The following is a 16,993-nucleotide window of genomic DNA, read 5'->3' on the forward strand; positions in this document are numbered from 1 at the left end:
AAGCAGAAGAATCACATCGCCTGTGTGCTGGGCCCAGCAATAAGTCACTCTCGCTTCTGTTAGTATGACCCAGGCCCAAAGGTATATTATAATCTAACCACGGACAAAGTGAAGATGAGAGAGGAGAGTCACATAAAATAGCTGACAGGCAGAAAACTCACATCATCTAGGTGTAGGGCCCAGCAATATGTCACAATGTCTTACATGGGCAAGTCCAAGAAAAAAAAATATCCCTTTGGTGCTTAGTTCAGTAATATTTCACAATCTTTCCTGCAAGAAAAAACTAAGAAATAAAAGAAAAAAATTAGCTATATGCTGTGAAAGGTCACAATACTTCCTGGGAGCAGAGACCAGGTAACACAAGAGAGTCACATCACCTGTAGGATTGGTGCAAAGACTTTTTTTTTTTTTTTTTTTTTTTTGGAAATGGAGTCTCACTCTGTTGCCCAGGATGGAGTGCACTGGCATGATCTCGGCTCCTGGGCTCAAGCGGTTCTCCTGCCTCAGCCTCCTGAGTAGCTGGGACTACAGGCACCCATTACCACACGTGGCTGATTTTTGTTTTTTTGTTTGTTTGTTTGTTTTTAGTAGAGACAGGTTTTTACCATATTGACTAGGCTGGTCTCAAACTCCTGACTTTGTGATCTGCCCACCTTGGCCTCCCAAAGTGCTGGGATTACAGACATGAGCCACCGTGCCTAGCCACAAAGACATTTCAAAATGCCTCCTGTAGGCAAAGCCCAGGCATAAAAGTTACATCACCTGAGTGTTAAACCCAGCAATGTCACAATGGCCCAAGTGGGCAAATCACAGGCAGAAGAGTCACAAATTGTCAGTGCAGGGTCCAGCAATATGTCACAATATCCCCTGAAGGCAAAAACCTAAAAGAAGAGTCACATAAGCTAGGAGCTGGGTGTAGCAATATGCTACAATTTCCCTGTAAGCAGGGACCAACAGAAGAAGAGAGTCACATCCTCTGGATGCTGGGCCCAGTAATGTGTCAACCATCTTTCCTGTAATAAAGACCCAGGCAGAAGAAACACATCATCTGGTTGCTGACCACAGCAATATGCCACAACTTTCTGTATAGGCAGGTGTAGGCAGAAGAGAAGAGTCACATCTTCTGGATGAGGAATGCAGAGACATGTCACAATGCCCCTGTAGGAAGGGCCTAGGTAGGAGACTTCTATCCCTTAGGTGTTGAGTTCAGCAATGCATCACAATACCCAAATATGTGGAGCCTGAAAAAAAGAGGAAAGTCGCATCACCTAGATGTGAGGCCAGTGATGTGTCACCATTTCTCTGTGAGCAGAGATCAGGCAGGAGAAGAGAGTAACATTACCATGGTGATGGGCATTGAGTTATGTCACAAGGTCCCCTGTAGGAAGGCCCAGAAAAAAAGTTACATCCATCACCCAGGTGTTGAACCCAACAATATTTAACAATGTCTAATGTGATATATTGAGCCACAATATGGCACAACATGTAAGGCACACTTGGGAGAGTCACATAACATGGGTGCAGGATTCAGCAATAATTGACAATACCCAAAATTTGTGGGATTCCCTCCCCCCTCCCAGAAAAAAAGAGGAGAGCCAAATCACCGAGTTGCTGGATTCAGTGATAAATCACAATCTTACCTTTGGACTGAGACCAGGCAGCAAAATCAAATCACACAGGTGCTGAACATAGGCATATGTAACAATCACACCCACAGGAAGGTCCAGTAATGAATTAACAATCCCACACAGGTCCCAGTTCTAGGTATGAGAGTCACCACATTTCCTATGTTGGGTCTAAGTATGGTAGTGACAATCTCACCAATGAACTGGATGGAAGCCTGAGACCCTTCATTCCTCCTGTAAACTCTGTTTACACTGGCACTAAGCCCAGGTAGAATTTTCATGGCGTCAGACAGAATTCTCATCTGCCAATGAACTGGGTTTAGCAATAAGTCATCATTCCAACTCTGGCTGGATGTTCACATATGATAGTCACAATTTCAACTGCTGACTGTGTGTGTGTGAAATTCAGGGCCTTACCAGTGGGCTCTATCCATGTGTGAGACTGACAAGCCTAACAATTGGTGGGGTGTGCACATGAGAACCACAATCTCATCTGTGTGCTGAATGCTGAAATGATACTCTCTGTACCACAAGAGATTTATTTTTTAACTCTAATTTTTTTTTTTTGAGTCCAAGCTTTGCTCTTGTTGCCCAGGTTGGAGCGCAATGGCACAATCTTGGCTCGATGCAGCCTCCGCCTCCCAGATTCAAGCGATTCTTCAGCCTCAGCCTCCCAAGTAGCTGGGATTACAGGCATGTGCCACCACGCCTGCCTAATTTTTTGTATTTAGTAAAGATAGGGTTTCACCATGTTGGTCAGAGTGGTGTTGAACTCCTGACCTCAGGTGATCCACACGCCTCAGCCTCCCAAAGTGCTGAGCCACTATGGGAGGCATGAGCCACCATGCCCAGCAAGGGATTTATGTAGTATGCAAGAAAGTGGTAATTTCCTATGACTTTGTACAAAAAAGGAGACCCAGGATCTTAATCATTACCCAAGGCCTAGCTATAAAAGACAGCATCTCTCCTATTGGATAGTTTGAGGTATGAGACTCACAATTGCACCTGTGAGCTAGGCCAAAATATAATTTACAATCCTACCTATGAATAGGCAGAGAGAAGAGTCACATCACCTGAGTTTTTGGCCAGGAATACATCACAATCTTTACTGAGGGCAGGAACCAGACAGGACTGTCACATCACTTTAATACTAGCCAGGAATACATTACAACCTTCTCCTGAAAGCAGGATACAAGCAGCAGAGTCACATCTCCTGGGTGCTGAGTCCAGCAATAGGTAACAATGCTTTCTATGGTCAAGGCCTATGCAGGAGAGACACATCACCCCGTACCCGGGCCTAGTGATAATTCACAAGTTTTCCTGTGGGCAGAATGCAGGCAAAAATGGAGTAACTCCTAGGTGATTGATGCAGAGATACGTCACAAGGCCCTCTGAAGACAGGGCCCAGACAGAAGCCTCCCATTTTATAGATTTTGGTCCTAGTAATATGCCCTAACATGCAAATATAGGGCTTAGGGAAAAAAAAAAAAAAAAGGCGTCACATAACCTGAGTGTAGACCTTAGCAATATGTCACAATGCACTCTGTGGGCAGCACCAAGAAAAAAAGACATCACCTGGGTGGAAGGTCCAGCCATATGTCACAATGCCACCTGTGGGCAGCACCAAGGCTAGAAGAGGGTCACATCTTTGAGGTGCAGAATCAAGAGATATGTCACAATCTCATCTCTGGGCTGGGCCAAGGCAGGAGAGTCAAATCACTACAATGCTTAGCAGACATACTCACACCTGAAGGAAATTCCAGGAATGAGATTAGAAATTTCATACATGTCCACATTCTAGATATGAGCATCAACACCTCCTGTATGTTGGGTCTGAGTATATGAGTAAAAATCTCAAGAGCTGACAGACTTTTTGCAAGCCACAATTTCTTCTGCAGACTTATCCTTTCAGTGCAGTCACTGCCTCATGTGTATGCTGAAGTTTGGTCTGAGAGTCACCAGCCCACCTGTGAACCAGATCCACATATGAGAGTCAATTCTCCAACTTTCAACAGCCTCCACGTGTGAGATTCAGAACCTCAACAGTGGGATATGTTTATGTGGGAGAATGACAATCTTTATTGTTGCCTGGATGTGCATTCAAGAACACTATCTCACCTGTGTGCTGTGCACTCTTATGACACTCTCCATGTCACCTGAGGGCTTTATACAATAGGCAAGAGTGGTGATCCTCTGTAACCTTCGTACAAGAAGGAAATCCAGAATCTTTTCTGTGGTTGTAAGCCCAGAGTCAACATCTCTCTAATTGGCTGAGTCCAGATAAGAGAATTCTCACCTTCCTGTGAGCTGGGTTTAGAAATGAGTCATCATCAGCTGGGTGCAGTGGCTAACGCCAGTAATCCCAACACTTTGGGAGGCCAAGGCGGGTGGATCACCTGAGATCATCCGTTTGTGACCAGCCTGAACAACACGGTGAAACCCCTATCTCTACTAAAAATACAAAAAATTAGCTAGGCATGGTGGCAGGTGCCTGTAATCCCAGTTACTCAGGAGGCTAAGGCAGGAGAATTGCTTGAACCCAAAAGGCAGAGGTTGCAGTGAGCCGAGATCACGCCATTGCACTCCAGCCTGGGCAACAAGAGCAAAACTCCGTCTCAATAAAAATAATAATAGTAATAATAAAGAGAGTCACCTGGTGCAGTGGCTCATACCAGTGATCCCAACACTTTGGAAGGCCAAGGTGGGTGGATCACCTGAGGTTGGGAGTTCAAGACCAGCCTAACCAACATGAAGAAACCTCATCTCTACGAAGAATACAAACTTAGCCAGGTGTGGTGGCATATGCCTGTAATCCTAGCTACTTGGGAGGCTGAAGCAAAAGAATCACTTGAACCCAGGAGGCGAAGGTTGTGGTGAGCTGATATGGTGCCATTGCACTCCATGCTTAGGCAACAGGAGTGAGACTCTGTCTCAAAAAAAAAAAGAAAAAGAAAAAGAAAAAGAAAAAGTCACTATCTTAGCTGTGGCCATATGTTCACATATGACAGTCAAAGTTGCAACTGTGGAGTGCGTTGATGTGAGATTCAGGATCTCACCAGAGGGTTCTGTCCATGTGTGAGGATGACAATTCTTCTAAACTTTGGTGGTGTATTCATAGGACAAACACTATCTCATCTGCATGGTGGACCCTGTTATGACATTCTCCAACACACTAGGGCTTTACATATGTGAGGGAGTTTTAATTCTCTATGACTTTTGTATAGAAAAAAGAGCTAGGATCTTCTTTGTTTTCCTAACCGTAACTATAAGCAACATTATCTCTCCTACTGGCTTCCTCGAGCTATGAAAATCATCGTTACATCTGTGTGCTTGGCCAGGTTATGTCACAATTCCACCTGTGGGTGGAGAACAAGCACAAGAGTCACATCAACTGTGTGCTGAGCCAGGGTTATGTCACAATCTTCCCTGACAGCATGCACCAGCCAGGAGAGTCACATCACAGGGTCCTCAACCAGAGATGTTACAATCCTCTCCTGAAAGCAGGGCACAGGAAGAAGAGTACGATCACCTGGGTGCTGGGCTCAGCTAAATGTGTCACAAGGCTCACTGTGGGCAAAGCCTAGAAAGGATAGACAAAACACCTGGTTGCTGGGCCCAGCAATATATCACTATCTTCTCTAAGGGAAGAATGCAGGTAGAAGTAGAGGGTTTCATCTCCCAGGTGATGGATAAAAAAAATATATTCCAAGGTCCTCTGTGGGAGGGGCTCAGGCAGAAGCCTTCCAACTCCTAGGTGTTTGTTTCAGTAATATGTCACAATAACCAAAATACGCAGGTCTCAGGCAAGTAAAAAGTCACATCACCTAGGTGCTAAGTCCAGCGATCTGTGACAAACTTTTCTTTTGGCAGTACTCAAGTGGAACAGAAAAGTCAAATCGCCAAGATAATGAATGAAAAGATGTGTTAGAATAGTTCTGTGTGAGAGCCCATGCAGGAAAGTCACATCACCATGTTGATGGACCCAGAGACATGTTGAAATACGTGATGCTGGCCAGGTACAGTGGCTCACACCAGTAATCCCAGCACTTTAGGAGGCTGAGGTGGGTGGATCACCTGAGGTTGGGAGTCCGAGACCAGCCTGACCAACATGGAGAAACCTCATCTCTACTACAAATACAAAAATTAGCTGGGCTTGGTGGCACATGTCTGTAATCCCAGATACTCGGGAGGCTGAGGCAGAATTGCTTGAACCTGGGAGATGAAGGATGCGGTGAGCTGAGATTGTGCCATTGCACTCCAGCCTGGGCAACAAGAGTGAAACTCCATCCCAAAAACAAACAAACAAACCAAAAAAACACACAAAAAAAGATGCATGCAGGTCTCAGGCACAAAAGGAGAGTAACATCACTTAGGTGCTGGATGCACCTAAATGCACATCACAATTTCTTCTTAATCACACCCCAAGCAGTAGCAGAGACTACTACCACCTAGGTTCTTGGTCTAGCAGTATCTCACAATACCCCTGAGGGGAGGACATAGGTAAAAAAGTCACATTACCGAGGTGAAAAGCCTAGAGATACATCACAATGTCTTTTGTGAGTAGGGCTTATAAAGAAGAGGAGAGACACAGCCTAGATGCTGGGCTCAGCTTTATGTTCCAGTCACCCCAGTGAAAAGAAGCCAAGAATGAGGAAGAGTCACATCACATAGGAGCTACATCACATGGCATATCACAATTCCCACTGTGGACAAACCCCAGAAGAAGAGTCACATCATCCAGGCAGGAGGCCCAAACATATATTACAGTGACTCCTGTGTGCAGGGACCAGGCAGAATAATTACATCACTGTTTTGCTTGCCCCAGCAATAAGTCACTCTCTATTCTGTGGGCATGGCCCAGGCAGAAGAGGAAGGTCACATCACATAGGTAAAAAGGGCATTTACCTGAGCTTGGCCCATAGGAGAGATTGTAATGGGTCAAGAAATACGTCATAATGCTCCCTGTGGTCAGGATTCAGGGAGAGGACTCACATCTTCTTAGTGCTGAGCCCAGCCATATGTCTCAATGCCTTCTAAGGGCAGAGCCAAAGCAAAAAATAGTAACAACACCTTAGTGTTAGGCACAGTCATATGTCTTAATCTCTTTTGTGAACAGAACCTAAAAAAAAGTATCACATCAGCTAGGAGCTGGGCCCAACAATATGTCCCAATATCCCCTGTGATTAGGGAAGAGCCAGGAAAAGTCAGTCACATTTCCAGGGTGATTGGTGAAGACATATATTACAATCCCCTCTGTACGCAGGTCCAGGATGAAGCGTTACATCACCTAGGTGTTGGACTCAGCAATGTTACAATGGCCTATGTGTTTAGCGTACAAGCAAAAGATTAACATAACATAGGCCCAGCAATATGTCACAATACATCTGTGGGCAGCACCAAGGCAGAAGCGTCGACTCACATCACCTGGGTGCAACACCCAGCAATATGTCACAATGACCACTGTGGGCTGTATCAAGGCAGAATAGAATCATAGTACCAAGGGTCTGGGCCCGGTGATATGGCACTGTGAGCTGGGACCAGGATAAAAAGACAAATAACTCAGATGCTGGGCTAAGATGTATGTCACATGACACTTGTAGAAAGGTCTTGTGATGATATTAAGAATTACACTCATGTCCTGAGTCAAAGGATCAGAGTCAATACCTCCTGCATGTTGGATCTAAGTACAAGGGTCACAATCTCAATGGTGGACTGGATCTGTGCATAAGAGCCTCAATTTCTTTTGCAAATGATGTGCCTTAGTCTGGGCATGGTGGCTCACACCTGTAATCCCAGCACTTTGGGAGGCCAAGGTAAGCGGATCACTTGAGGTCAGGAGTTCAAGACCAGCCTGACCAACATGGTGAAACCCCAGCTCTACTAAAAATACAAAAAATTAACTGGCACAGTGGTGGGCACGCATAATCCCAGCTACTCAGAAGGCTGAGGCAGGAGAATCACTTGAACCCAGGAAGCAGAGTTTGCAGTGAGCCAAGATCGCACCACTGCTCTCCAGTCTGGGTAACAAGAGCAAAAGTCCATCTCAAAATAAATGAATAAATTATGCTCCTTAGTGAACTTGCAGTCACAAATCTGTGCTGAATTTTGGTTAATAAATCACTAACCCAACTGTGGACAAAATATACAAATGAGAGTCAATTTTCCAACATTGAACTGCCTCCAAAAGTGCAATTCAGAACCTCAAAAGAAGAGTGTAAGTGGATGAGTCTTTGGTACTGACTGGGTGTGAATATAAATTTCACAATTTCACCTGAGTGTTTGTCCCTGTCAGGGCACTCTCTTGTGGACTGTATATGGTGTACATGAGAGTTGCAACCTGCTCTGAGAACTTTGCGCTGCTTTGGACCCATGATCTAATGTGACCCTAAGTCTAGGTATGAGAGTCAACATCTCTCCAATTGGCTGGGTCCAGAGAGGAGAGTCCTCACCCACCTATAAGCTGGGTTTAGAAATGAGTCACCATCTCAAGTGTGGCCACGTGTTCACATATGATAGTCACAATTTCATCTGTGGACTGCATCCATTCACAATTATGACCTCATCAGTGGGCTTTTCCATGTGTGAAGATGACAATCCTAAAACTTGGCAGGGAGTGCTTACATGAAACATGATCTAACCTGTTTGCTGGGTCCTATGATGACATGCTCTGTACCATCCGAGTGCTTTATACAACATACAAGAGAGTGGTAATTCTCTATAACCTTCATACAGAGAGCAGACCGGGATTTTACGCCTTTTTCTTTTTCTTTTTTTGCAAGATGGAGTTTCGCTTTTGTTGCCCAGGCTGGAGTGCAATGGCGTGATCTCAGCTCACCACAACCTCCGCCTCCTGGGTCCAAGCGATTCTCCCGCCTCAGCCTCCTAAGTAGCTGGGATTACAGGCACGTGCCACCATGCCTGGTTAATTTTTTGTATTTTTAGTAGAGACAGGGTTTTTCCATATTGATCAGGCTGGTCTTGAACTCCCAACCTCAGGTGATCCGCCCACCTTGGCCTCCCAACGTGCTGGGATTACAGGCGTAAGCCACCACACCCAGCCAGGAATTTTACTCCTTTTTCTAAGCCTAGCTGTGAGAGATAGTATCTCTTCTACTAGCTGGTACGAGGTATTAGAGTCATCATCAAACCTGTGAGCTGGGCCAAGATATATGTCACCAACCAACTTGTTGGCACAAACCACTCAGGAGAGTGACATCACCTGGATGCTGGGCAAATGATATTTAATTTTTTTCCCTGAGGGCTGTGAAAAGGCAGGACAGTCACATCACCTGGGTTTTCAACCAGTGGCATGTTACAATTTTCTCCTGAAAGTTATGCACATGCAGGACAGACACATTACCTGCTGGCTGGGCCCTGCAGTGTGTCACAATCTTTCCTGCGGGCAGAGCGCAGGCAGAAAAGGCATCACATCTTTTATGTAAGGGATGCAGATATATGTCACAAGAACCCCTGGGGACAGGGCTGAGGTGGGAGCCTCCCATTTTTTAGGTGTTTGGCTCAGTGAAATGTCACAATAATCAAAATATGTGGTTGTTAGAAGAGTCACATCAACAAAGTTCTGGTTTGAGTGATATGTCACAATCTTTCCTTTTGACAGGATCAGAGAGGAGTCACATCACTTAGGTGATGAACAACAACAAAAAAATGTCCCAATAACCCCATGCTCATGGTACATGTGAGAGAGTTGAATCACCCATGTGTTGAACCCAGTGACATGTCAAAATGTACAATTTATGCAGGGCCTAGGTAGGAGAAGACAGTATCTTCACCTAGGTGTCAGGCCCAGTGATACATCACAATACCTTCTGTGACAGAGTCCAAGCAGTAGAGAAGAGTCACATTACCTAGGTGCTGAGTCAAAAACTATGTCACAAAAATCACTGAGGGGAGGGCCCAGACAGGAGTCAAATTACCTAAATGAGGGGCTCAGGGATATGTTGCAATGACCTCTGTGGGTAGGACTCAGGAGAAACAGGACAGTCACATAATCTAGGTGCCAAGTAAAGCTATGTGACACAATCACCCAAACTGATAGGCCCAGGCAAAAGAAGGGAGTCCTATCACATAGGTGTTGGGCCAAGTGATGTGTCACAATCCTCATTATGGACAGTTCCCAGGAAGAAAAGGAGAGTCACATCATCTAGATGATGAACCTAGAGATGTCACAATAAGCTATGCAGGCTGGGATCATGCAGAAGAATGGAATCATTCGTGGGTTGATCCTAGTATAAGTCACTCTCTTTTTTTGTGGGCACGGACCAGGCAGGAGAGTCATAACATCTAGGTTCTGGGCCCAGAGATAGGTCACAATCTCTACTATTAGCAAAGCCCAGGTAAGAAGGTAGAGTCACATCAAATAGTTGATGGGCCAAGAGATATGTCACAATGCCCCCAGTAGGCAGGGTTTAGGCAGGAGACAAATTACATTGGTGCTGGGCACTGCAGTGTGTCACAAAGTCTTTTAAGGGCAGGGCCAGGCAAAATAATTTTGCTGATGGGCCTAGTGATGTGTCAGTTTTTTGTGTGGCCAGAATCTACGAAGAAGAGGCAAGTCACATCAGCTCGCTGCTGAAACCAACAATAGATAGCATTATCCCCCAGTGAACAAGGACCAGGCAGGTGAAAAGATTCACATCACCTTGGTGACTGACACAAAGGTATGTAACAATATCCCCGGAAGGCAGTGGCCTGGCAGGAAAGTTACATCACCTGGGTATTGAAACCAGTTTCACAATAGCCTAAGTAGACAGGGCACAGGTGGCAGAATTCCACCACCTGGGTGTTGAGCCCAAAGATACGTCACAATGTTCCTGTGGGCAAGGCTCAGGCAGGAGGAAACATCTAATTGCTGGGTCCGGTGATGTCACAATTTTCTCTGAGGGAAGAACACAGGTAGAAGAGAAGAGTCACATCTTTCTAGATAATGAGGCCAGAGACATGCCACAAAGCCTCCTATAGGCAGGGCCCAGGAAGGAACCTCTCATCCCCTAGTCAGGCCCAGAGATGTCACAATACTCATAATATGCCATGCTCTGGCAATAAAGGCAAGTTAAATTACCTAAGTGCTAGGGCCATGGATGTGTCACAATTCCTCTTTCATAAAGACCCAGGCATAAGTGGAGAATCACATCACTTGGGTGATGAATGAAAGGATACATCATCATACCCCTGTAGGCAAAGCCCACGCAGGAAAGTTACATCACCTAGGTTTTGGCCCCAGTGATGTGTCAAAATACATAACGTATGCAGAGTTTAGGCAGGAGAAAAGGATCACCTAGGATCCTGGCTAAGCAATATATCAAACTCTCTTTTTGGAACTATTGCAAGCACTAGAGGAGAGTCACATCACCTAAGTTCTCAGTCTATCAACATGTCACAATGCCCCCTGTGAAAATGACTGAAGAATAAGAGGAGAGTAACATAATCTAGGGGCTAGGCCAAGCTGTGTGTCACAATCACACCTGTGAACAGGGCCTAGGCATGAGAGGAGAGTCACATCAAGTAAGTTCTGGGCCACACAATATATCACAATCCCCATATGGACAGGTCCCAGGAAGACATCACCTAGGTGCTGGGCCAAGAAACATGTGACAATGTCTCTTATAGGCAAACACAGGGTAGGAAAGGGGAGGTGATAACATTAAACATCTGATGGGCCAAGAGATATGTCACAATGCCCTCTGTGGGCAGGATCCAGGCTGGAGACACACATCATCTCAGTGTTGGGGCCATGAAAATTTGATAGTGCCTTCTGAGGGCAGGCCCAAGGCAAAAGAGCAACGTCATTATGCTGTTGGGCCCAGTGGTATGTTACAACTTTTGCTGCAGGTGGAACCTAGAAAGAAAAGAAGAGTCACACCAGCCAGGTACTGGGCCTAGCCATATGTCACAAGATACTTTGTGAGAAGGAACTAGGCAGTAAAAGGCAGTCACATCACCCAGGTGATGAGCACAGAGATGTGTGACAATGGCTCCTGCAGGCAGAACCTAAATAAGGGAGTTACATTTTCTGGGTTTTAGACCCAGTAATATGTCACAATGACCCATGTGGGCAAAGCAGAGGCAGGAGAGTAACATAATCTAGGGGTGATGGCAGCAATATTTTACAATGCTCACTGTGGTCAGCACCAAAGCAGGAGAGAAAACTCCCATCACTGGCCAGGCACGGTGGCTCACGACTGTAATCCCAGCACTTTGGGAGGCCAAGGCAGGTGGATCACCTGAGGTCAGGAGTTCAAGACCAGCCGGACCAACATGGAGAAACCCTGTCTCTACTAAAAATACAAAAATTAGCCGGGCATGGTGGCGCATACCTGTAATCTAAGCTACTTGGAAGGCTGAGACAGGAGAATTGCTTAAACCCAGAAGGCAGAGGTTGCTGTGAGCCGAGATTGCACCATTACAGTACAGCCTGGGCAACAAGAGCGAAACTCTGTCTCAAAAAAAAAAAAAAAAGAAAAGAAAAAGAAAGAGAAAACTCCCATCACCTGCATCACCTGGATGCAAGGCCCAGTGATATGTCCCAATGCCTAATGTGGAAAGCACAGAGGTAAGAAAATAGAGTCAAAACACCTAGTGTCTGGTCCAGTGATATGTCACGATTCCATCTGTGGGTTAAATCCAGGCAGGAGAGTAAACTCACTCAGGTTCTACACAGAGGCATGTGTCACAGTCACACGGGCAGGAAGGTCCAAGATGAGATTAACAATCCTGTACACATCCCGCTTCTGTGTGCAGCAGCAAGGCAGGAGAGGAGACTCACAATACCTGGGTGCAAGGCTCTGAGATATGCTACAATGTCTTTTTCGAATAGCACCAAGGCAGGAGAACAGTTACATCACCTAGGTGCTGGGTCCAGCAGGGTGGCACAATCCTATTTGTAGGCTGGGCCAATTCTGAAGAATCACATTACTCAGCTGCTGGGCAGAAGTGTGTCAAAATCGCACCTGAAGGAAAGACCAAGGATGAGACTAACAATCCTGTATATACCACAGTTCTTGGTATGACAGTCAACACCTCCTGCATGTTAAATCTAAGTACACAAGTCACAATTTTTAGAATGAGCTGAATCACTGAATGAGAGACTCAATCCCTCTTACTGGCTGTGTCACCTTAGTGGAATCACAGATTAACAGTGTGTTCAATCTTGGTCTGAAAGTCACCAGCTTAACTGTGGACTAGATTCACTTATAACAGTAAATTTTCCAACTTGCAACTGTCTCTGGATATGAGATTCAGAACCTCCAGTGGACTGTGTTCATGTGAAAAGAGGATAATCTTTACCGTCGGCTGGGTGTGCATGAGTGTGAAAACCTCAACTGTACAATGAGCCTAGTTAGAACACTCTCTGTACCAACCGAGGAATTTATAAGGTTCCCATGAGAGTCGCAATCTTTTGTGACGGGGAGACATTTGTGCTGGTATGGACCCATGATCGTACCTGTGGCTCTATGCCCAGATATGAGAGTTGTCACCTGCCTATAAGCTAGGCTTACTAATGAGTCACCACCTCAGCTGTTGCCTGATGTTCACATATGACAGTCACAATTTCAACTCTGCACTGCATCCACATGTAAGATTTAAGACCTCACCAGAAGGCTCTATCCATGGATGAGGGTGACAATCTTAACAATTGGCAAAGTGTGCATACATAAAACACAATCTCATCTGTTTTCTAGAGCCGTTACGATACTCTGTGTACCACTTGAGGGTTTTATACAATATGTGAGAGAGTGTAATTTTCTCTGACCTTCCTACAAAGGGGACAGTGAGAATCTTACCCATGTACTTAAGCCCACATATGAGAGACGGTATGTCTCCTATTGGCTGATTTCGATATGAGAGTCAACATCATACCTATGATCTGAACAAAGATATATGTCACAATCTCCCCTGTGAACAGGGGAGAGAGCAGGAGAGTTACATCATCTGGGTAACAGGCCAGGGATATGTCACAATCTTCTCTGAGAGCAGGTACCAGGCAGAAGAGTTAAAACCTGGCTGTGCTCAGTCAGTGATATGTTAAATTTCCTCCTGAAATCAGGGCACAGACAGTAGAGTCACATCACCTGGGTGCTGAGACCAGTGATATGTCACAATGCTCCCTGCAAGCAAAGCTCAGACAGGAGAAACACATCACCTGATTTCTGGGCAAGAAGATACGTCACAATCTCTCATTGTGGGGAAGCCTTGGTAGAAAAGGAGAGTCATATCAAATAGTTGATGCTCTTAAAGATATGTGATAATGCTCTGTTGTCAGGGTCCATACAGGAGACTCATGTCACCTTGTTGCTGGGCCCAGCAATATGTCACAATGCCTTTTGAGGTCCAGGCCAAGGCAAAACAGTAATGTCACACTGGCGTAGAGCTCCACAATATGTCTCAATCTCCCTTGCCAGCAGAACTTACGATGAAAGAACAATCACACTTGTTTGGTACGGAGCCAAGGGATATGTTACAACTCCCTCTGTGAGCAGGGACCAGGCAGGAGAAGACAGTCACATCACCTGGGTAATGAATGGAAATATATGTCGTAATGCTCCTTGTTGGCAGTAGAGTTGCATTACCAGGGTGTCAAACCTAGCAATACGTCACAATTGCTTATGTGGTCGGGAGACAGGCAGGAGAGTCACATAACCTGGGTATAGGGCCCAGAGACATGTCCCAATGCTTTCTGTGGGCAGTGCCAAGGCAGGGGAGGAGACTCGCATCAGTTAAGTGTAAGGTCCAGTGATATGTCACAATGTCCCCTGTGAGCAGCACCAATGCAGAAAAATAGAATCACATCCCCTCAGTTCTGGGTTCAGCAATATGTCACTATTCCATCTGTGGGCTGGTCTTAGACAAGAGAGTCAGATCACTCAGGTGTCGGGCAGAGAAAAATGTTACAATTAAACCTGTGGGAAGGTGCAGAGATGAAATTAACAATCCCACACATGTTCCGGTTTTAGGTAAAGGAGGTTAACCCTTCCTATATGTTGTGTCTAAGAACAGCAGTTACAATGTCATCAGTGAACTAAATTTGTACCTGACAGCCTATACTCCTCCTGTGGACTTTGTCTAATTAGTGAAGTCACAGCCTCATAGGTGTGCTGAATCTTGCTCTTAGGGTCACCAACTCACTGTGGACTGGATCCATATACGAGAGTCAATTTTTCCACCTTTGACTTTCTCTATGTGCTATCCAGAACTTCAAAAGTGGGCTGTTTATGTGAGAGTATGATGATGATGTATACTGTTCGATAGGTGTTCATATGACAGTAAAAATCTCCAGGCCGGCTGCAGAGGCTCATGCCTACAATCCCAGCACTTTGGGAGGCCAATGCAGGTGGATCATGAGGTCAGGAGATTGAGATCATCCTGGCCAGCATGGTGAAACCCCCTTTCTACTAAAAATACAAAAATTAGCTGGGCATGGTGGCATGTGCCTGTAATCCCAGCTACTCAGGAGGCTGAGGCAGGAGAATCACTTGAACCCGGAGGCGGAGTTTGCACTAAGCTGAGATCACACCACTGCACTCCAGCTGGGGTGACAGAGTGAGACTTCATCTCAAAAAAAGAAAAAGAAAAAAAGAAAATCACCCCCGTGTGCTGGATGTTGTTAGTACACTCCTTTTTTTTTTTTTTCCTTTTTTGTAAGACAGAGTCTTGCACTATCACTCAGGCAGGAGAACAGTGGCATGATCTCGACTCAATGCAACCTCCACCTCCCGGGGTTCAAGCAATTCTCCTGCCTCAGGCTCCCAAGTAGCTGGGATTACAGGGCCCGCCACCATGCCCAACTAATTTTTCGTATTTTTTAGTAGAGACGGGGTTTCGCCATGTTGGTCAGGCTGGTCTCAAACTCCTGACCTTATTTCACCCACCTCAGCCTCCCAAAGTGCTGGGATTACAGGCATGAGCCACAGCACCTGGTTAGTACACTGTCTATACTACTCAAGGTTTTTATCCAGTATAAATGAGAGGCACAGTTTACTCTTAAATCATGTTTGTAAGCACCCATGACCATACTTGTGGCCCTAAGTCTAGGTATTAGAGTCAACCTCTCTCTAGTTTGTTGGGTTTAGAGAATAGAGTCCTCACTGCTATGTTCTGAGTTTAGAAATGTGTCACCATCTCAACTGTGACTGGAGGCTCATATATGACAGTCACAATTCCAACTGTGCACAGTGTTTGCATTTGACAGTCTGTTTGCATTTGAGATTCAAGACTTCAGCCATGGGCTCTTTCCCTGTGTGAGGGTGATAATCCTAATAGTTGGTGAGGTGTGAATATAAGAAACAATCTCACCTTTATGCTGTGACCTGGGATAACACTCTTTGTAACACTTGAGGGCATTATATATGTTAGAGTGTGCAATTCTTTATGACCTTCATAAAAAGAGAAGACTAAGGATGTGACTCATCTAAGGCAAGCTATGAGAGACACTATTTCTTCTAATAGCTGACTTGAGGTATGAGAGTCATCATTGCACTTATAAGCCGACTATAGTATATGTAACCATTTAACCTGTAGGTAGGGAGTTAGCAAGAGTTACATCACCTGGGATTTCAGCCAAGGATATCTCACAATCTTCCCTGAGGGAAGGAACCAAGCAGGAGTGTCACATCACCTGGCTGCTCAGTCAGGGATATGTTACAATTCTCTCCTGAAAGCACAGCACAGGCAACACAGTCACATCACCTGGGTGCTGAGCTCAGCACTATGTCACAATGCTCCCTGGGGGCAAGACAGAGGCAGAACACCCACATCACCTGGTGTCTGGTTCCAGGGATATGTCACAATCTTTCCTGTGCAGGGCAGGGTGCATGCAAGAAGTGTCACCTTTTAGGTCTGGATGCAGATATATGTCACAAGGTCCCCGTGGGCAGAGCCCAAGCAGGAGCATGCAATCCCATAGGTAGTGGGCCTAGTAATATTTTACATTATCCAAAATATTGAGGCCCAGAAAAAAACAGAAGAATCACATCACCTAGGTGCTGGGTCTAGTGGTATGTCCCAATCCTCCCTTTTGGCAGGGCTCAGGCAGAAGAATTACACAACCTAGGTGCTGGGTCTAGTGATATGCCACAATCCTCCCTTTTGGCAGGGCCCAGGCAGAAGAATTACATCACCTAGGTGATGAATGAAAAGATATGTTATAACACCTCTGTGGGCAGGGCCCATGTGGGAGATTCACATCACCAAGGTGTTAGAACAAGCCACATGTCAATACACAATGTACAAGAGGAACCAGGCAGCAGAGGAGAGTCACATCACCTAGGTTCTGACCCAGCAATGTATTACAATCTCTTCTTAGGAAAAGCCCAGGAAGTAGAGGGAAGTCACATCACCAGGGCACTAGGCCC

The 16,993-nt window shown here is 45.5% G+C and overlaps 1 long non-coding RNA gene across 2 annotated transcripts in view; it reads right to left on the minus strand.

Moving 5' to 3' along the window:
• Positions 1–602: 602 nt before the first annotated feature.
• LOC110741842 overlaps positions 603–16,993 on the minus strand; it is a 28,287-nt gene continuing 11,896 nt past the window's right edge. For both annotated transcript variants that reach the window (XR_004180465.1, XR_004180464.1), the window contains exon 4: positions 603–1,241. This is a non-coding gene — a long non-coding RNA (uncharacterized LOC110741842). The remainder of the gene's footprint in view (positions 1,242–16,993) is intronic.

The sequence above is a fragment of the Papio anubis genome, chromosome 20 (genome assembly GCF_008728515.1).
Source record: "Papio anubis isolate 15944 chromosome 20, Panubis1.0, whole genome shotgun sequence".
Classification (NCBI taxonomy): Eukaryota; Metazoa; Chordata; class Mammalia; order Primates; family Cercopithecidae; genus Papio; species Papio anubis.